Genomic DNA, 24,056 nt, shown 5'->3' on the forward strand with positions numbered 1-24,056 from the left:
GCCATGAAATACTATGTCTTCTATGACATCTCCTTTTAAATCAACTAACGTTTCTATGCAAACGACAGGATTTTCTTTTGGGATACGAGTATCTCCTTTCCGATGCACTATTCCTTCTTTTCTGCGTCCCTTGTTCGCTCACACTGGCGAATTAACACAGAAATTGCGTCGCCATGAATTACTATGTCTTCTATGACATCTCCTTTTAAATCGAGAAACGTTTCTATGGAAACGAAAGGATTTTCTTTTGGGATACGAGTACCACCTTTCCGATGCACTATTCCTTCTTTAATGCATCCCCTGATCCCTCACACTGGCGAATTAACACAGAAATTGCGTCGCCATGAAATACTATGTCTTCTATGACATCTCCTTTTAAATCGAGTAACGTTTCTATGGAAACGACAGGATTTTCTTTTGGGGCACGAGTATCTCCTTTCCGATGCACTATTCCTTTTTTAATGCATCCCTTGATCCCTCACACTGGCGAATTAACACAGAAATTGCGTCACCATGAAATACTATGTCTTCTATGACATCTCCTTTTAAATCGAGTAACGTTTCTATGGAAACAACTGGATTTTCTTTTGGGATACGAGTATCTCCTTTCCGATGCACTATTCCTTCTTTTCTGCGTCCCTTGTTCCATCACAGTCGCGAATTAACACAGAAATTGCGTCGCTATGAAATACTATGTCTTCTATGACATCTCCTTTTAAATCGAGTAACGTTTCTATGGAAACGACAGGATTTTCTTTTGGGATACGAGTATCTCTTTTCCGATGCACTATTCCTTCTTTTCTGCGTCCTTGTTCCCTCACACTCGCGAATTAACACAAAAATTGCGTCGCTATGAAATACTATGTGTTCTATGACATCTCCTTCTTCATCGAGTAACGTTTCTGTGGAAACGACAGGATTTTCTTTTGGGATACGAGTATCTCCTTTCCGATGCACTATTCCTTCTTTAATGCATCCCTTGCTCCCTCACACTGGCGAATTAACACAGAAATTACGTCGCCATGAATTACTATGTCTTCTATGACATCTCCTTTTAAATCGAGTAACGTTTCTATGTAAACGACAGGATCTTCTTTTGGGATACGAGTATCTCGTTTCCGATGCACTATTCCTTCTTTAATGCATCCCTCGATCCCTCACACTGGCGAATTAACACAGAAAATGCGTCGCTATGAAATACTATGTCTTCTATGACATCTCCTTTTAAATCGAGTAATGTTTCTATGGAAACGTCAGGATTTTCTTTTGGGATACGAGTATCTCCTTTCCGATGCACTATTCCTTCTTTAATGCATCCCTCGATCCCTCACACTGGCGAATTAACACAGAAAATGCGTCGCCATGAATTACTATGTCTTCTATGACACCTCCTTTTAAATCGAGTAACGTTTCTATGGAAACGACAGGATCTTCTTTTGGGATACGAGTATCTCGTTTCCGATGCACTATTCCTTCTTTATTGCATCCCTTGCTCCCTCACACTGGCGAATTAACACAGAAATTACGTCGCCATTAATTACTATATCTTCTATGACATTTCCTTTTAAATCGAGTAAAGTTTCTATGGAAACGACAGGATTTTCTTTTGGGATACGAGTATCTCCTTTCCGATGCACTATTCCTTCTTTAATGCATCCCCTGATCCCTCACACTGGCGAATTAACACAGAAATTGCGTCGCCATGAAATACTATGTCTTCTATGACATCTCCTTTTAAACCGAGTAACGTTTCCATGGAAACAATTGGATTTTCTTTTGGGATACGAGTATCTCCTTTCCGATGCACTATTCCTTCTGTAATGCATCCCCTGATCCCTCACACAGGCGAATTAACACAGAAATTGCGTCGCTATGAAATACTATGTCTTCTATGACATCTCAATTTAAATCAAGTAACGTTTCTATGGCAACGACAGGATTTTCTTTTGGGATACGAGTATCTCCTTTCCGATGCACTATTCCTTCTTTTCTGCGTCCCTTGTTCCCTCACACTCGCGAATTAACACAGAAATTGCGTCGCCATGAATTACTATGTCTTCTATGACATCTCCTTTTAAATCGAGTACCGTTTCTATGGAAACGACAGGATTTTCTTTTGGGATACGAGTATCTCCTTTCCGATGCACTATTCCTTCTTTAATGCATCCCCTGATCCCTCACACTGGCGAATTAACACAGAAATTACGTCGCCATGAAATACTATGTCTTCTATGACATCTCCTTTTAAATCGAGTAACGTTTCTATGGAAACTACAGGATTTTCTTTTGGGATACGAGTATCTCCTATCCCATGCACTATTCCTTCTTTTCTGCAAATTGTTCCCTCACACTCGCGAATTAACACAGAAATTGCGTCGCTATGAAATACTATGTGTTCTATGACATCTCCTTCTTCATCGAGTAACGTTTCTGTGGAAACGACAGGATTTTCTTTTGGGATACGAGTATCTCTTTCCGATGCACTATTCCTTCTTTAATGCATCCGTTGCTCCCTCACATTGACGAATTAACACAGAAATTACGTCGCCATGAATTACTATGTCTTCTATGACATCTCCTTTTAAATCGAGTAACGTTTCTATAGAAACGACAGGATCTTCTTTTGGGATACGAGTATCTCGTTTCCGATGCACTATTCCTTCTTTAATGCATCCCTCGATCCCTCACACTGGCGAATTAACACAGAAATTGCGTCGCTATGAAATACTATGTGTTCTATGACATCTCCTGCTACATCGAGTATCGTTTCTATAGAAACGACAGGATTTTCTTTTGGGATACGAGTATCTCCTTTCCGATGCACTATTCCTCCTTTAATGCATCCCTTGCTCCCTCACACTGGCGATTTAACACAGAAAATACGTCGCCATGAATTACTATGTCTACTATGACATCTCCTTTTAAATCGAGTAACGTTTCTATGGAAACCACAGGATTTTCTTTTGGGATACGAGTATCTCCTTTCCGATGCACTATTCCTTCTTTAATGCATTCCTCGAACCCCTCACACTGGCGAATTAACACAGAAATTGCGTCGCAATGAAATACTACGTGTTGTATGACATCTCCTTCTACATTGAGTAACGTTTCTATGGAAACGACAGGATTTTCTTTTGGGATACGAGTATCTCCTTTCCGATGCACTATTCCTTCTTTAATGTATCCCTTGCTCCCTCACACTGGCGAATTAACACAGAAATTACGTCGCCATGAATTACTATTTCTTCTATGACATCTCCTTTTAAATCGAGTAATGTTTCTATGGAAACGACAGGATTTTCTTTTGGGATACGAGTATCTCCTTTCCGATGCGCTATTCCTTCTTTAATGCATCCCTCGATCCCTCACACTGGCGAATTAACACAGAAATTGCGTCGCCATGAATTACTATGCCTTCTATGACATCTCCTTTTAAATCGAGTAACGATTCTGTGGCAACGACAGGATTTTCTTTTGGGATACGAGTATCTCCTTTCCGATGCACTATTCCTTCTTTCCTGCATCCCTCGCTCCCTCACACGGGCGAATTAACACAGAAATTGCGTCGCCATGAATTACTATGTCTTCTATGACATCTCCTATTAAATCGAGTAACGTTTCTATGGAAACGACAGGATTTTCTTTTGGGATACGAGTATCTCCTTTCCGATGCACTATTCCTTCTTATCTGCATCCCTCGCTCCCTCACACTGGCGAATTAACACTGAAATTGCGTCGCTATGAAATACTATGTCTTCTATGTTATCTCCTTTTAAATCGAGTAACGTTTCTATGGAAACGACAGGATTTTCTTTTGTGATACGAGTAATTCCTTTCCGATGCACTATTCCTTCTTTTCTGCATCCCTCGATCCCTCACACTGGCGAATTAACACAGAAATTGCGTCGCTATGAAAAACTATGGGTTCGATATCTTCTCCTTCTAAATCGAGTAACGTTTCTATGGAAACGACTGGATTTTCTTTGGGATTCGACTATCTTCTTTCCGATGCACTATTCCTTTTTTACTGCATCCCTCGCTCCCTCACACTGACGAATTAACACAGAAATTGCGTCGCTATGAAATACTACGAGCTCTATGACTTCTCCTTCTAAATCGAGTAACGTTTCTATGGATACGACAGGATTTTCTTACGGGACACGAGGATCTCCTTCCGATGCACTATTCCTTCTTTACTGCATCTCTCGCTCCCTCACATAGACGAATTTACACAGAAATTGCGTCGCTATGAAATACTATGGATTCTATGACCTCACCTTCTAAATCAGGTAACGTTTCTATGGAAACGACAGGATTTTTTTTCGGATACGAGTATCTCCTTTCTGATGCATATTGCTTCTTTTCTGCATCACTCGCTCCCTCACATTGACGAATTAACACAGAAATTGCGTAGCTATGAAATACTATGGGTTCTATGACTTATCCTTCTATATCGAGTAACGTTTCTATGGAAACGAAAGGATTTTCTTTTGGGATACGAGTATCTCCTTTCCGACGCAGTATTCCTTCTTAACTGCATCCGTTGCTCCCTTACATTGTCGAATTAACACTGAATTTGCGTCGCTATGAAATACCTTGAGTTCTATGACCTCTCCTTGTAAATCGAGCAACGTTTCAATGGAAACGACAGGATTTTCTATTGGGATACGAATATCTCTTTTCAGATGCTCCACTCCTTCTTTATTGCATCTCTTCCTCCCTCAAATTGACGAATTAACGCAGAAATTGCGTCGCTCTGAAATACTATCTGTTCTATGACTTCTCCGTCTAAATCAAGTGACGTTTCTATAGAACAGACAGGATTTTCTTTTGGGATGCGAGTATCTCCTTTCTGATGCTCTATTGCTTCTTTAATGCATCCCTCGCTCCCTCACATTGACGAATTAACACAGAAATTGCGTCGGTATGGAATACTATGTGTTCTATGACTTCTCATTTTAAATCGAGTAACGTTTCTATGGAAACGACAAGATTTCCTATTTGGATACGAGTATCTCCTTTCCGATGCACTATTCCTTGTTTACTGCATCCCTTGCTCACTCACATTGACGAATTAACACAGAAATTGCGTAGCTATGTAATACTATGGGTTCTATGACTTCTCCTTCTATATCGAGTAACGTTTCTATGGAAACGACAGAATTTTCATTTGGGATACGACATTCTCCTTTCCGATGCGCCATTCCTTCTTTACTGCATCCATCGCTCCCGCACATTGACGAATTACACATAAATTGCGTCGCTATGAAATGGTATGGGTTCTATGATATTTCCTTCTAAATCGAGTAACGTTTCTATGGAAACGACAGGATTTTCTTGTGGGATGCGACTATCTCCTTTCCGATGCACTATTCCTTCTTTACAGCATCCCTCACTCCCTCACATTGACGAATTAAGACAGAAATTGCGTCGCTATGAAATACTATGTGTTCTATGACATCTCCTTCTATATCGAGTAACGTTACTATAGAATCGACAGGATTTTCTTTTGGGATACGAGTATCTCTTTTCCGATGCAATATTCCTTCTTTAATGCATCCCTCGATCCCTCACATTGACGAATTAACACAGAAATTGCGTCGCTATGAAATACCGTGGGTTCTATGACCTCTCTTTGTAAATCGAGTAACGTTTCAATGGAACCGACAGGATTTTCTTTTGGGATACGAGTATCTCCTTTCCGATGCACTATTTGTTCTTTACTGCATCCCTCGCTCCCCCACATTGACGAATTGACACAGACATTGCATCGCTATGAAATACTATAAGTTCTATGACTTCTCCTACTAAATCTAGTAATGTTTCAATGGAAACGACAGGATTTTCTTTTGGGATACGACTTTCTCCTTTCCGATGCACTATTCCTTCTTTACTGCATCCATCGCTCCCTCACATAGACGAATTAACACAGAAATTTCGTCGCTTCGTAATACTATGGGTTCTATGATATCTCCTTCTAAATCGAGTAACGTTTCTATGGAAACGATAGGATTTTCTTTTGGGTTACGAGTATCTCCTTTCCGATGCAATATACCATCTTTAATGCATCCCTCGATCCCTCACATTGACGAATTAACACAGAAATTGCGTCGCTATGAAATACTATGTGTTCAATGATTTTTTCTTCTAAATCGAGTAACGTTTGTATGGAAACGGTAGGCTTTTCTTTTGGGATATGAGTATCTCCTCTCCGATGCAGTATTCCTTCTTTACTGCATCCCTCGCTCCCTCACATTGACGAATTAACACAGAAATTGCGTCGCTATGAAATACTATGGGTTCTATGACTTCTCCTTCTAAATCGAGTAACGTTTCTATGGAAACGACAGGATTTTCTTTAGGGATACGACTATCTCCTTTCCGATGCACTATTACTTCTTTGCTGCATCCCTCGCTCCTTCACATTGACGAATTAACACAGAAATTGCGTCGCTATGAAATACTATGGGTTCTATGACTCCTCCTTCTATACCGAATAACGTTTCTATTGAACCGACAGCATTTTCTTATGGGACACGACTATCTCCTTTCTGATGCACTATTCATTCTTTATTGCGTCCCTCGCTACCTCACATTGACGAATTAACACATACATTGCGTCGCCATGAAATACTATGTGTTCTATGACATATCCTTCCAAATCGAGTATCGTTTCTATGGAAACGACAGGATTTTCATTTGGGATACGAGTATCTAGTTTCCGATGCAATATTCCTTCTTTAATGCATCCCTCGATCCCTCACATTGACGAATTAACATAGAAATAGCGTCGCCATGAAATACTATGGGTTTTATGACATCTCCTTCCAAATCGAGTATCGTTTCTATGGAAACGACAGGATTTTCTTTTGGGATACGAGCATATCCTTTCCGATGCAATATTCCTTCTTTAATGCATCCCCCGATCCTTCAGATTGACGAATTCACACAGAAATTGCGTCGTTATTAAATACTGTTGGGTCTATGACTTCTCCTTCTAAATCGAGTAACGTTTCTATGGAAACGACAGGGTTTTCTTATTTGGATACGAGTATCATCTTTCCGATGCACTATTGCTTCTTTACTGCATCCCTCGCTCCCTCACATTGACGAATTAACACAGAAATTGCGTAGCTATGAAATACTATGGATTCTATGACATCTCCTTCTGAATCGAGTAACCTTTCTATGGAAACGACAGGATTTTCTTTTGGGATACGACTATCTCCTTTCCGATGCACTACTCCTTCTTTTTTGCATCCCTCGCTCCCTCACATTGACGAATTAACAAAGAATTTGCGTCGCTATGAAACACTATGGGTTCTATGGATTCCCCTTCTAAATCGAGTAACGTTTCTATAGAAGCGGCAGGATTTTCATTTGGGATACGAGTATCTCGTTTCCGATGCACTATTGCTTGTTTACTGCATCCCTCGCCCCCTCACATTCACGAATTAACACAGAAATCGCGTGCTATGAGATTCTAAACGTCCTATGACTTCTCCCTCCAAATCGAGTAACGTTTTTATGGAAACGACAGGATTTCCTTTTTGGATACTAGTATCTCCTTTCCGATGCACTATTGCTTCTTTAATGCATCCTTCGCTCCCTCACATTGACGAATTTACACAGAAATTGCGTCGCTATGAAGTACTATGTGTTCTATGACTTCTCCTTTCAAATCGAGTAACGTTTCTGTGGAAACGACAGGATTTTCTATTGGGATACGAGTATCTCCTTTCCGATGCACTATTCCTTGTTTACTGCATGCCTCGCTCCCTCACATTGTCGAATTAACACAGAAATTGCGTAGCTATGAAATACTATGGGTTGTATGACTTCTCCATCTATATCGAGTAACGTTTCTATGGAAAATGCAGAATTTTCATTTGGGATACGACATTCTCGTTTCCGGTGCACTATTCCTTCTTTACTGCATCCTTCGCTCACTCACATTGACGAGTTAACACAGAAATTGCGTAGCTATGAAATACTATGGATTCTATGACATCTCCTTCTGAATCGAGTAACCTTTCTATGGAAACGACAGGATTTTCTTTTGGGATACGACTATCTCCTTTCCGATGCACTATTCCTTGTTTTTTGCATCCCTCGCTCCCTCACATTGACGAATTAACACAGAAATTGCGTCGCTATGAAATACTGTGGGTTCTATGACTTCTCCTTCTAAATCGAGTAACGTTTCTATGGAAACGTCAGGATTTTCTTTTTGGATACGAGGATCTTCCTTCCGATGCACTATTCCTTGTTTACTGCATCCCTCGCTCCCTCACATTGACGAATTAACAAAGAAATTGCGTAGCTATGTAATACTATGGGTTCTATGACTTCTCCTTCTATATCGAGTAACGTTTCTATGGAACCGACAGATTTTTCATTTGGGATACGACTATCTCCTTTCCGATGCACTATTCCTTCTTTACTGCATACCTCGCTACCTCACATTGACGAATTAACTCAGAAATTGCGTCGCCATGAAATACTATGGGTTTTATGACATCTCTTTCTAAATCGAGTAACGTTTCTATGGAAACGAGAGGATTTTCTTTTGGGTTACGAGTATCTCCTTTTCGATGCAATATTCCTTCTTTAATGCATCCCTTGATCCCTCACATTGACGAACTAACACAGAAATTGCGTCGCTATGAAACACTGTGGGTTCTATGACTACTCCTTCTAAATCGAGTAACGTTTCTATAGAAATGGCAGGATTTTCTTTTGGGTTACGAGTATCTCCTTTCCGATGCACTATTCCTTCTTTACTGCATCCCTCGCTCCCTCACATTGACGAATTAACACAGAAATTACGTCGCTATGAAATAGTATGGGTTCTATGATATCTCCTTCTAAATCGAGTAACGTTTCTATGGAAGCGACAGGATTTTCTTTTGCGATACGACTATCTCCTTTCCGATGGACTGTTCCTTTCCTACTGCATCCCCCACTCCCTCACATTAACGAATTAACACAGAAATTGCGTCGCTATGAACTACTATGTGTTCTATGACTTCTCCTTTTAAATCGAGTAACGTTTCTATGGAAACGACAGGATTTTCGTTTGGGATACGAGTATCTCCTTTCCGATGCACTCTTCCTTCTTTACTACATCCCTCGCTCTCTCACGTAGACGAATTTACACAGAAATTGCGTCGCTATGAAATACTATGGATTCTATGACTCCTCCTTTCAAATCGAATAACGTTTCTATGGAAACGACAGGATTTTCTCTTTGGATACGAGTATCTCCTTTCTGATGCACTTTTGCTTCTTTACTGCATCCCTCGCTCCCTCACATTGACGAATTAACACAGAAATTGCGTAGCTATGAAATACTATGGGTTCTATGACTTATTCCTCAGAATCGAGTAACGTTTCATTGGGAACGACAGTATTTTCTTTTTCGATGCGACTATCTCCTTTCCGATGCAGTATTACTTCTTTACTGCATCCCTCGCTTACTCACACTGACGAATTAACACAGAAATTGGGTCGCTATGAAATACTATGTGTTCTATGACATCTCCTTCTAAATCAAGTAACGTTTCTATGGAAACGACAGGATTTTCTTTTGGGATACGAGTATCTCCTTTCCGATGCACTATTCCTTCTTTAATGCATCTCTCGCTCCCTCACATTGACGAATTAACACAGAAATTGCGTCGCTATGAAATACTGTGTGTTCTATGACTTCTCCTTTTAAATCGAGTAACGTTTCTATGGAAACGACAGGATTTTCTTTTGGGATACGAGTATCTCCTTTCCGATGCACTATTCCTTGTTTACTGCATCCCTCGCTCCCTCACATTGACGAACTAACACAGAAATTGCGTAGCAATGAAAGACTATGGGTTCTGTGACTTCTCCTTCTAAATCGGGTAGCGTTTCTATGGAAACGACAGGATTTACTTTTGGGATACGGCTATCTCTTTTCCGATGCACTATTCCTCCGTTACTGCATCCCTTGCTCCGCACATTGGCGAATTAACACAGTAATTGCGTCGCTATGAAATACTATGTGTTCTATGTCTTCTCCTTCTAAATCGAGTAACGTTTCTATAGAAACGGCAGGATTTTCATTTGGGATACGACTATCTCCTTTCCGGCGCACTATTCCTTCTTTACTGCATCCCTCGCTCCATCACATTGACGAATTAACACAGATAGTGCGTCGCTATGAAATACTATGGGTTCTATGACATCTCTTTCTAAATCGAGTAACGTTTCTATGGATGCGACAGGATTTTCTTTTGGAATACGAGAATCTCTTTTCCGATGCATTATTCCTTCTTTACTGCATCCCTCTATAATGGATTATACTGTAAATGTTGAAAGTATGTGAATGCAGCTTGCCGCTAACTTGGTGTAATGTCTCGCACACATAAACCTGTGCAGTAAAGTAAGGGCCTCCTGTTTTATCATTAGGCTGATCTGTGATAAGACAGGCAAACAATTATACTAATGGAGGATTCTGCGTATTTTCTCTAATTTCATTCGCTCTCTCTCTCTCTCTCTCTCTCTCTGTCCTTTATCTATATACAGTTTTGCATATGATATTTCATTACGTGAACTCAGCCCAGTAGAATCTCTGGTGGAGCCCTTCGTCTTAATATTCAGCGGCTGGCTTGCTGTAAAAGATCTTTATATCTATTATTATTGTTAAGCGCTGCATTCAGTTGGGAAAATCGATCGTTCGAACAATTCGTTCATTTTACGACAGATTTAGAATTTCACATGTGTCCGAAGCCTTTTTGGACGATTTTTTATAAAATCTCGGTGATTGCAGTCTCTCTTCTTCACAACTGAAACTTCCCCACTAATTACAGGGCCAAGACAATCATCAATGATTCAGACAGAGAACTCATTCGTCATTCACTCTAGAATAAAAGGGTCACAAACCTTATTTCTGAGGAAAATTGTATATTCATTCCATCTCCATTACATGTTCCGTTTACTGTTGATTCCAAGTCTTACTTAATTTGCGTTTACAGTTTTTCTCTCTCTTCAAATAACCCGCTGGTGGCACAAACGTTAATAGCTCGCTTCAGCGAGAAGAAGAGCAAATATGTCTCTTTTAGCAACCCCATAATCTTCCAACAGATACTTCCGAAGCTGTCCTAGTTATCCGTCTATAATAACCATGGAGAATACATATATGTATCTCTGTTATTCCAAAGAATAAACGTACTAGAAAAATACCTTGGCGTCGACGAGCTGTCGGCGCATATATTACTAGAAAATCCTATCAGATACTTTTCAAAAGTGAATAAATGTGGATGATTTGATTGACCATTATTAATTATTGCGTGGTAGAGGGTAATTTTCCGTGGGGAGATTACAATGCCCCTCGCAGCGAGCGAAGTTTGTGAGCTCAATTTTGATTTACCGAACACACTTCGCGAGCTATCTATTAGTGTGGATAACCCGGAAGTGATGGTTGTCAGTCCTCCGACTGAAAAAGAATATTATGTTTAAGACAGACGAAGAAAAGAAATGTTGAAAACAGAAGAAATGAAGAGACAGTTACCGCGGCTGTATTGCTTTTACGTGCATCAAGGTGTTATGTCTGCTGTGCACAACCAAGGAAGATGATCTTTCATGATACTGTTATCAGGGTCTACCCATTCGGGAACTTTCTTAAGCAATGAAACCTTGGGAAACCTCTTAAGCCTAGACCCCCAGCCTACGGTACATAGAAGATAGGAAAGCCTACAGAAGAAAAAAAAATAGTTTTGAAATAGATCTCTAAAGGAAAGATAGGGATCGATTTATATAACGCTTTGGAGAAGAGTGATTTGTGCCTCTACCAAAAAGAAACATTTTACAATAAATAACGTAAGTTTTCGTTTTACAATCTTGTTCCTAGGACAATCTCTTGCGGTGGTAAAACTCCCCCGGGTCTTGCATGTCCCCGACGTCCACATTTGTAGTCGGTCTTCTACGCGGCCCACTTTGTAGTCGGTCTTCTACGTGGCCCACAATGGGAAGAGTAGAAGGGACAGGGATACTCGAATTCACATGCAATATTCATTCCAAAAGAATTAGCAATGACCAAAAGGGAAACTCTTCCTGTAAGAGAACTGGCTAGGTTGCACCGTCCAAGATTCCACTTTTTGAAAGCAAAATCCTTATGGCTTCATGCATCCTTTTTGTTACGACGTACTTCAAGGAATTTAGGCATTAACTATTGATGTTGCCAAAAACATCATCATATTTACTCTCATTTGAATATTCTTTTTGACTTTGCATCCCCACTTGTGCTTATAAGTCAAAAAGTTCTGACACATTTTCTATCTCTGATTTGTTCTTCGTAATTTAAAGGATTCATGCAACTTACAATAGACTTTGGATTCAAATCATCGAATAATGGAAAGTGTAGTTCATTTTATACAAAGACATAATCCATCATTTCCTTGAAAAGTCATATAATTTATCTATACTCAAAACTTTTTATTCTAAATACATATATTTCTCCGCTTGATTGCTGTAATGTAAAAATTATTAGCATTGAGGAATGCGGATTCACTTCTTTCATTTATTCTCTGATTCATACGGCGTTCATACATGCACATATATGGAAATGGATTTTTCAAACAAAATTCCCAAACGAACACGAACCATTAAATAACTACTTAATTCTATGAATATTACTTTCTTTAATCATTCATTAATAAATTAAAAACTCTTAACTTCTAATTATAACACCTTTTCCTTTTAAAGTTCAACATGAATCAGTTTACCCTCGCGTTTGATGCGAGTCTCTTACAAAGCATATCTGTGTCGTCTATATCGATTCTAACTCTCGCGCAGACGTCAACTGTTTTGCGCGGGAAATTATCTTTGCGGCGTTAACCGTCACTCACGATTCACTACCTCAACACATCCCTTCACACGTTTACACATCTAAGCGTGCACTTGAAATTATATATGAACCTTCACTCGGAACCTCTTTTGATTATTCAGCTTCATTTACGGGAAACATTTCGTTGTTCTTGAAGGTCAGTTAGATCCTTTATAAATCTTGATGACATTAGCAATGCTAAAGTTCCATGTTCACCCAAACCACAGGTGAAGCCTATCTCCACTATCTTCTTTACAACACTCGATAGTAATAGTTAGTCACTATTTCTATAGTCTATGTCTCTGATTAATTATTTCAATTTAAAGTTTTCTAACACTACACACACAGTTTATTGTTATGTTTTTTACGAGCGTTCATCTCTGTCACTCGCAACATCATTCCTCCCTATCTTCTAATCTTCATTAAATTTTTTCAAGTCATTATGGGAAAATAGCCCTTTTATTTTGTTCGATCCTGGGTATGCTAATAGATAAGCCCCAGGATTCGGAATTTGTAGGATAATGTATGGGCCAGTATATAGTAACTCCCATTTCTTTATACTTTTCTTTATTAAGGATGATTTGGTATGTCTTTTGACTAGTACCTTCTCTCCGACATGGTATGTCTCTACCCTCTTGATTAATTTATCATATTGTTGTTTTCTCTGATCAGCCTTTTTCGTCATATTTATGATGGCTTGTCTTATTTTTTCTTCCCAAGGCATCTCAGTTTCCTGAGTTTTGGGCATATGGTCAGTCCAGAAGTTTTCCTCTTTTGCTTCGAACATCAATTCACGAGGTGTATATCCAGTTGAGGAGTGGGGCATGTTATTGTATATCTGCTCAAACTCTTCCACATAATTTGCCCACGCAGTCTGCTTATTATGGCAATACGTCCTCATAAATCGATTGAATTCTCTAAAAATTCTCTCAACCAAATTGCCTTGTGGGTGGTAAAACGATGTTAGTATGTGTTTCACACCGACTTGAGACAAAGTCTGTTTCCATCGGAGTCCCGTGAATATTTTAGCATTGTCTGTTATGATCGCCTTAGGTGTACCAACATGTGGAAGATAATCCCTTATCAATCTTAATACAATTACTTTGGCTGTAGCCGCCTTTATCGGGTATAGCTTTACGTATTTCGTACACACATCGAGAAATGCCAACACATATTTAACACCACCTCTTGAAGTAGGTAACGGTCCACACAGATCGCACGAAATTAATTCTTTTGGTTCTTGGACTAATATAGAGCATAATGGGTGCTTAGTCCCTTTTGAATCCGGCTTTGTTTTTTGACAGATTATGCATCTCTTTAAGACCTCATGCACTCTGCGCTTTATGTTGGGAAAATAACAGTACCCACTTATCTTGTCTGCACATTTCGTCGCACCGAAATGTCCCCAGGTTAAATGAGTGAACCATACAAGTTTCTTTATTTGCGCCTCAGGTATACAAACACACCAACGAACTTTGTTTGGCCTTCCACAGCGGAAAAATAATACGCCATTTACCAGCTTGTAATAATTTGCCATCTGATCCGAAGGTTGCTGTTGTAACCTTTGAATGACACTTCCCCATTGAGCATCTCTCTTCTGTAACTGTGCCATATGCGCACACAAATTGACGTAGTACGTCTTAAATGGATTTTCCTGCAGCAGCAATACAGGGAATTCAGAGTTATTATATACTTCAATCTCTTTAGTCAAACCCTGCGGTGACCTTGATAGAGCGTCAGCAATAATGTTTTGCTGTCCTGAGACATGCACGATCTTAAATTGGTATTGTTGCAGAGCGAGAGTCCATCTAGCCAGTCTGGGGTGTAACAGTTTACACGTTTGTAAAAACGTTAATGATTGATGATCGCAATATACGATAGTCTTTGACCCATATAGATAATAATGAAATTTTTTAAAACCCCAGACGACTGCAAGAGCCTCTAATTCTGTCGTCGTGTAAGTTCGTTCACAGTTGGACAAAACACGACTGGCAAACGCAATAGGACAGAAGGTGAGTTGTCCATTTATCTTGCGTACTTGGAAAAGACACGCTCCAAGACCCACATTCGACGAATCTGTTGACAAGTAAAATTCTTCTTGCATGTCCGGATGGTACAAAAGCGGTGCATTTACTAATTGCTTCTTTATCTCCTCGAATGCTTCTTGACACTCTAATGTCCAGAGCCAGGGCACATCCTTCTTCAGCAAACTATTTAGAGCTGCTGCATTCATGGCCTGATTTGTCATAAATCTTCTAAAAAATGAGGCAAGACCCATAAACCCTTTTAATTGTCTCCTATTTCTGGGTGTTGGAAACTTACTAATCGCAATTAGCTTCTCCTTGGTTGGTAAAATTCCCTTTGCGTCCATTATATGCCCCAGGAACTTGATTCTGTTTACTGCAAAATGGGATTTCTGTAGGTTAGCAGTTATTCCCATGGTTTTGAACACGTCCAACACCCGTCTCGGTAAGGTAATATGCTCCTCCCAAGTCTTCGATGCAATAAGGAAATCATCAACAAACACTGTTATCCTGGTTCTTAGTTCTGGGCCTAGTGCATAATCTAGAGCTGCTATAAAGATTCCAGCACTAATGTTGAGTCCGAAAGGAACTGCAGTAAATTGGTAACTTCTTCCGGAATAAATGAAAGCCGTATATTTCCTTGATGACTCATCCAGCTTGACTTGCCAATAAGAACTCCGCAAATCAATGCTTGTCAAATATTGGACATCCTGGAACCGTTGTATAAGTTCGTCTATGTTTTCCGGATGTGTTCTCACTGGAATTATGATTTTATTTATTTCTCTGGCGTCGAGTACCAGTCTCACAGTCCCATTTGCTTTTGGCACGACCAACAATGGGGAGCAGTATGGGCTCGTAGAGGGTTCAATCAAACCCCATTTCAACATGCGATCTATTTCTTTCTGAACTTGAGCCTTTAACCTTCAGGGAACAGGATAGAAAGTTCTACAATACGTTTCGTGCGGCTTAACGTAGAGATGGCATATGTATCCCTTAATAACTCCTGGCCTTTCATCAAACACGTTTTTATACGCTAATAATAATTCTTTTAGCTGCTTCTTCTGATCTTCAGTAATGCAGTCGGATTCATTTAACTTTTCATACACTAACTGACCGAAATCTCCTTTGACTTGGAACTCATTAATTACGTGCTGTTTAGAATTTTGTGCCGTCCTGATTACTTGCACACTGATCTCACAATTATATTTTCTTGTAAGGCTTTCCTTTTTCAACAAGCCCAACTCAATTTCTTGTTTATTTACATTTAACCAAATTTTTCCTGTTTTAAAATCTATTCTGCATCCGTATTGACGTAGGCTGTCGACTCCGATAATGCAGTCTACCACCAAATTTTTCACAACAAGGAATGTGCTTAATATTGCTACATTTCCGACTTCTACACCAAGTAGTGACTGCACTTTTACATTAGCCGATCTAGCCCCAACGGCGCCTATTATTCTGCAATTTTGAACTGGAAAAATTGGTACTCGTCTTATATTTCTGATCTTGTTGAATAGAGCCTCCGAAATAACATTTGTGGTTGCAGCTGTGTCTAAAACCGCCACTATAGGTACAGTATCCAAAATGACTTGCACTTCGGCTACTGCCACCAGTTCCTTATCCTCATCTTGTGGTTCTAAGTCCTCGGTCAGTTCATCTGCCAGTAATCGTCCATCATTATACGTTAGCATGGGTACACATATCCTGTTGCCCCTCAACCAATTGTTGACCGCTCCTCCGGGGCACGAGTGGGTCCTTACAAGTTTGTTGGATTTTGATTTGCCTGCTGGTTGACATCATCCGTCACTTCGGTAATTACCGGTTGATTCGTAGATGTCCGTCCCCACTGATGTTGATTATTCGAATTCATTCCCCCCGGTTGATTCCACTTTCTATTACTGTTATTATTCCAGGCTTGGGGTCTGAAATTCCTTTCGTTCCCCCACACGGGATTGTATCTTTTCCCATTCCTGTTGTTCCTTGGATAGCCCCTCGCAAGACTATTGCCGGTATTACTATTGAGATTTTGAGGTGTTTCTCGACTATTTAACGATCTCTGTGCATTCCCTTGCCTACCATTTGGCGGAGGTTCTATCTCCCTATATTGGAATCTGTTATTGCGGGCTTTCTGGTTGTTCTCTTCAATAATATCTATATGGTCTAACGTCGTGAGGAACGACTCCAAGTCTTTATCATTGCCGTAAATCAATTGATTCCGGATGCTAATTGGCAGTCTTGCCTTAAGTATGTTTATTATGTCTGGCAAGGGCATAGGTCTGCCCCAGTATCTAGTTTTATTTATATATTTTTCAAAATACTTCCTAAGGCTTCCTTTTGAAAAGGAGAAAGGCTCTGGGTAGAGCACCTCCTGCCTTAGGCGTTCCTGTACCCCTTCTGACCAGAACTTTGCTAAAAACGCCTTCTCAAAATCGTCATATGTCGAGCAAACAGAAGTCATGTCCGAGGCCCAAATCGCCCCCGAACCTTGTATATATCCTGTAACGAAACTGATCTTCTGCCACTCCGACCAATTTCTGGGTAGCACTCCTCTGAAACTTCGAATAAAAACAATTGGATGGACCCCCCTTTTGTCAGTGTTCAAAATCTGGAATTGCCGATGCTTTATCATTTTTTCTTCGGCATGGCAAAGGCTTTCGTAATCTCCGTTAGATAAAAATTCACGCGAACAACTAGCTCGTGGCAATTTAATGTTTGAGTTACTCACACCAGTCGGTATCGTGTGCGAATGTGCAGTAACTGGCTCTATAGTCGCTCCCAACTTCCTGCTGGCCTGTATTCATTTGTTCTGAGCCTTGTTGTGAAACGCGTATCGACTCTTCTATCGTTTGTTTCCAATGCTCGAAATCAGCACCTAACTGCTGTCGCACTTCCTCAAGTCCTTTCGCAAACAAATTCTCTTCCTGTTTGCAGATAGACTCTGGAATGCTGCCTTAACATTTTGCTCAACGTTTTCACACATTAGCCTTTTGTTTTCTAATGTGATTTCGGATAATTTACCCGTTAATACATTAATTTGGTGGTCTATAACATCTTGACGCTCTGTCAGATGTTCAACACTTTCCTTTAGGTTAGTCTGCGTACGTGCCAACTCAGGAAGTTGCGCAATTGCACATGACATGGCATCTTGCTTTGGTACAAATTGCGGAACCATTTCCACCTGTTCCCGGACGGTATCTATCTTAATAGCCACATACTCCTTCATTTCTACACGTACGCGGTGAGTAGATTCCTCACATTGAGCTTTCACCAATTCTATTTGTGCAGTTAATTTTCGTTCCGTCTCTTCGGGCTGATCTTTAAGTTCCTTTGTCTTAGCCTCTATCCGCTGCTCTAATTCGGAAAAACTGTCTTGTAACTGCTGCTTAATCTCAGTTTTCAAATTTTCCTGCCCTTCCGTAACTGAGGCTAATTTCGCGTTCAAATCATTTTGCCCTTCAGTGACTGAGGCTAATTTTGTATTCATATTATTCATGCTCTCGGTTATCATCTGCATCTGTCTCATGATAATGACCAATGGATCTAACCCATGTTGCGTACTTGCCGTTTCATCTCCAGCCGTGTCTACAGGGCGTTCTCTTGCGCTATCTGTAGCGATCGGTTCTACAACACTTCTTACTACCTCATTATTATCTGTGCTAACAGCTGAAGGCTGTTGCGTGCTGCTCTGCTCTGCTTGACTCATCTTAAACATTGCCCTAGTTAAAACCATATAAATGTTCTACCGTCAATATATATATCTCTCCCTTCTACTGTCACTATATGTAACTCCGTTCACACAAGAGTACTTCTGTGGCTACTTTCTTACTGTTCTTATATAAATAAATGCAACTGGGGCAGGTCAATCAAACTACATCTAGCATGAACACAATTAATCTATGTTCAATTATCCAATAATACTAAATAGAAAAGCGTATTCTTCACCTACATTATAGACCTGGCCTTTTCTCTGCGCCCAGCGTTTTGTTTTATGTTCTTATTTGTAGATCCACTTAATTTGACTGCGAGTATTTCTTCTCTTTTCCAAGCGTCAGTTGAGTCGGCTCGTCGTAGTTCACATGAACAGAGAACAAAATTATTTTAACAACGTCCAAAAACGTGCCCTGTCACGGATTGGCCATTATAATGGATTATACTGTAAATGATGAAAGTATGTGAATGCAGCTTGCCGCTAACTTGGTGTAATGTCTCTCACACATAAACCTGTACAGTAAAGTAAGGGCCTCCTGTTTTATCTTTAGGCTGATCCGTGATAAGACAGGCAAACAATTATACTAATGGAGGATTCTGCGTATTTTCTCTAATTTCATTCGCTTTCCCCCTCTCTCTCTCTCCCCCTCTCTCTCTGTCCTTTATCTATATACAGTTTTAAGTATAATATTTCATGACGTGAACTCAGCCCAATAGAATCTCTGGTGGAGCCCTTCGTCTTAATATTCAGCGGCTGGCTTGCTGTAAAAGATCTTTATATCTATTATTATTGTTAAGCGCTGCATTCAGTTGGGAAAATCGATCGTTCGAACAATTCGTTCATTTTACACCAGATTTAGAATTTCACATGTGCCCGAAGCCTTATTGGACGATTTTTTATAAAATCTCGGTAATTGCAGGCTCTCTTCGTCACAACTGAAATTTCCCCACTAATTACAGAGCCAAGTCAATCATCAACGATTCAGACAGAGAACTCATTCGTCATTCACTCTAGAATGAAAGGGTCACAAACCTTATTTCTGAGGAAAATTGTATATTCAATCCATCTCCATTACTTGTTCCGTTTTCTGTTGATTCCAAGTCTTACTTAATTTGCGTTTACAGTTTTTCTCTCTCTTCAAATAACCCGCTAGTGGCACAAACGTTAATAGCTCGCTTCAGCGAGAAGAAGAGCAAATATGTCTCTTTTAGCAACCCCATAATCTTCCAACAGATACTTCCGAAGCTGTCCTAGTTATCCGTCTATAATAACCATGGAGAATACATATATGTATCTCTGTTATTCCAAAGAATAAACGTACTAGAAAAATACCTTGGCGTCGACGAGGTGTCGGCGCATATATAACTAGAAAATCCGATCAGATACTTTTCAAAAGTGAATAAATGTCGATGATTTGATTGACCATTATTAAATATTGCGTGGTAGAGGGTAATTTTCCGTGGGGAGATTACACCTCGCTCCCTCACATTGACGAATTAACACAGAAATTGCGTCGCTATGAAATACTATGCGTTCTATGACTTTTCGTTCTAAATCGAATATCGTTTCTATGGAAACGACAGGATTTCCTTTTGGGATACGAGTATCTCCTTACGATGCACTATTCCTACTTTATTGAATCACTCGGTCCCTGACACTGAACAATTAACACAGAAACTGCGTCGCAATGAAATACTATGGGTTCAATTACATCTCCTTCTAAATCGAGTAACGTTTCTACCGAAACGACAGGATTTTCTTTTGGGATACGAGTATCTCCTTTCCGATGCACTATTCCTTCTTTACTGCATCCCTCGCTCCCACACATTGACGAATTAACACAGAAATTGCGTCGCATTGAAATACTATAGGTTCTATGACTTCTCTTTCTAAATCGAGTAACGTTTCTATGGAAACGACAGGATTTTCTTTTGGGATACGAGTATCTCCTTTCCGATACACTATTCCTTCTTTACTGCATCCCTCGCTCCCTCACATTGACGAATTAACACAGAAATTGCGTCGCATTGAAATACTATAGGTTCTATGACTTCTCTTTCTAAATCGAGTAACGTTTCTATGGAAACGACAGGATTTTCTTTTGGGATACGAGTATCTCCTTTCCGATGCACTATTCCTTCTTTACTGCATCCCTCGCTCCCTCACATTGACGAATTAACACAGAAAATGCGTCGCTATGAAATACTATGTGTTCTATGGCATCTCCTTCTAAATCGAGTAACATTTCTATAGAAACGACAGGATTTTCTTTTGGGATACGAGTATCTCCTTTCCGATGCACTATTGCTTCTTTACTGCATCCCTCGCTCCCTCACATTGACGAATTAACACAGAAATTGCGTCGCTATGAAATACTATGGGTTCTGTGACATCTCCTTCTTAATCGAGTAACGTTTCTATGGAAACGACTGGATTTTCTTTGAGGATACGACTATCTCCTTTCCGATGCACTATTCCAAATTTAATGCATCCCTCGTTCCCTCACATTGACGAATTAACACTGAAATTGCGTCGCTATGATATACTACGGGTTCTATGACTCCTCCTTCTAAATCGAGTAACGTTTCTATAGAAACGAGAGGATTTTCATTTGGGATACGACTATCTTCTTTCCGATGCACTATTCCTTCTTTACTGCATCCCCCGCTCCCCCACATTGACGAATTAACACGGAAAATGCGTCGCTACGAAATGCTTTGTGTTCTATGACTTCTCCTTCTAAACCGAAAAACGTTTCTATGCAAACCACAGGATTTACTTTTGGGATACGAGTATCTCCTTTCCGATGCACTATTCCTTCTTTACTGCATCCCCCGCTCCCTCACATTGACGAATTAACAGGGAAAATGCGTCGCTATGAAATACTATGGGTCCTATGGCATCTCCTTCTAAATCGAGTAACGTTTCTATGGGAACGACAGGATTTTCTTTTGGGATACGAGTATTTCCTTTCCGATGCACTATTCCTTCTTTACTGCATCCCTCGCTCCCTCACATTGACGAATTAACACAGAAATTGCGTCGCTATGAGATACAAGGGGTTCTATGACATCTCCTTCTAAATCGAGTGACGTTTCTATGGAAACGGCAAAATGTTCTTTTGGGATACGAGTATCTCCTTTCCGAAGCACTATTCCTTCTTTAATGCATCCCTCGCTCATTCACATTGACGAATTAACACAGAAATTGCGTCGCTAAGTAATACTATGTGTTCTATGTCTTCTCCTTCTACATCGAGTAACGTTTCTATGGAAGCGATTCGATTTTCTTTAGGGATACGACTATCTCCTTTCCGATGCACTATTCCTTCTTTACTGCATCCCTCGCCCCCTCACATTGACGAATTAACACAGAAATTGCGTCGCTATTACATACTATGGGTTCTATGACTTCTCCCTCTAATTCGGGTAACGTTTCTATGGAAACGACAGGATTTTCTTTTGGGATACGACTATCTCCTTTCCCATGTACTATTCCTTCTTTACTGCATCCCTCGCTGCCTCACATTGACGAATTAACACAGAAATTGCATCGGGATGAAATACTATGGATTCTATGACATCTCCTTCTAAATCGAGTAATGTTCCTATGGAAACGACAGCATTTTCTTTTGGGATACGAGTATCTCCTTTCCGATGCAATATTCCTACATAATGCATCCCTCGCTCATTCACATTGACGAATTAACACAGAAATTGCGTCGCTATGAAATACTATGTGTTCTATGTCTTCTCCTTCTAAATCGAGTACGTTTCTATAGAAACGACAGGATTTTCATTTGGGATACGAGTATCTCCTTTCCGATGCACTATTGCTTCTTTACTGCATCCCTCGCTCCCTCACATTGACGAATTAATACAGAAACTGCGTAGCTATGAAATACTATGGGTTCTATGACTTCTCCCTCTAATTCGGGTAACGTTTCTATGGAAACGACAGGATTTTCTTTTGGGATAAGACTATCTCCTTTCCGATGCACGATTCCTTCTTTACTGCATCCCTCGCTCCCTCACATTGACGAATTAACACAGAAATTGCATCGCTATGAAATGCTATGTGTTCTATGACTTCTCCTTCAAAATTGAGTAACGTTTCTATGGAAATGACAGGATTTTCTTTTGGGATACGACTATCTCCTTTCCGATGCAGTATTCCTTCTTTTCTGCATCCCTCGCTCCCTCACATTGACGAATTAACACAGAAATTGTGTCGCTATGAAGTACTATGGGTTCTATGACTTCTCGTTCTAAATCGAGTATCGTTTCTATTGAAACGACAGGATTTTCTTTTGGGATCCGAGTATCGCCTTACGATGCATTATTCCTTCTTTACTGCATCCCTCGCTGCCTCACATTGACGAATTAACACAGAAATTGCATCGGGATGAAATACTATGGATTCTATGACATCTCCTTCTAAATCGAGTAATGTTCCTATGGAAACGACAGCATTTTCTTTTGGGATACGAGTATCTCCTTTCCGATGCAATATTCCTACATAATGCATCCCTCGCTCATTCACATTGACGAATTAACACAGAAATTGCGTCGCTATGAAATACTATGTGTTCTATGTCTTCTCCTTCTAAATCGAGTACGTTTCTATAGAAACGACAGGATTTTCATTTGGGATACGAGTATCTCCTTTCCGATGCACTATTGCTTCTTTACTGCATCCCTCGCTCCCTCACATTGACGAATTAATACAGAAACTGCGTAGCTATGAAATACTATGGGTTCTATGACTTCTCCCTCTAATTCGGGTAACGTTTCTATGGAAACGACAGGATTTTCTTTTGGGATAAGACTATCTCCTTTCCGATGCACGATTCCTTCTTTACTGCATCCCTCGCTCCCTCACATTGACGAATTAACACAGAAATTGCATCGCTATGAAATGCTATGTGTTCTATGACTTCTCCTTCAAAATTGAGTAACGTTTCTATGGAAATGACAGGATTTTCTTTTGGGATACGACTATCTCCTTTCCGATGCAGTATTCCTTCTTTTCTGCATCCCTCGCTCCCTCACATTGACGAATTAACACAGAAATTGCGTCGCTATGAAATACTATGGATTCCATTACATTTGCTTCTAAATCGAGTTACGTTTCTATGGAAACGACAGGATTTTCTTTTGGGATACAACTGTCTCCTTTCCCATGTACTAGTCCTTCTTTACTGCATCCCTCGCTACCTCACATTGACGAAATAACTCAGAAATTGCGTCGCCATTAAATACTATGGATTTTATGACATCTCCTTCTAAATCGAGTAACGTTCCTACGGAAACGACAGGATTTTCTTTTGGGATACGAGTATCTCCTTTCCGTTGCAATATTTCTTCATAATGCATCCCTCGATCCCTCACATTGACGAATTAACACAGAAATTGCGTCACTATGAAATACTATGTGATCTATGACTTCTCCTTCTCAATCGAGT

This window comes from Schistocerca serialis, chromosome 5 (assembly GCF_023864345.2).
Source record: "Schistocerca serialis cubense isolate TAMUIC-IGC-003099 chromosome 5, iqSchSeri2.2, whole genome shotgun sequence".
In the NCBI taxonomy this organism is placed as follows: Eukaryota; Metazoa; Arthropoda; class Insecta; order Orthoptera; family Acrididae; genus Schistocerca; species Schistocerca serialis.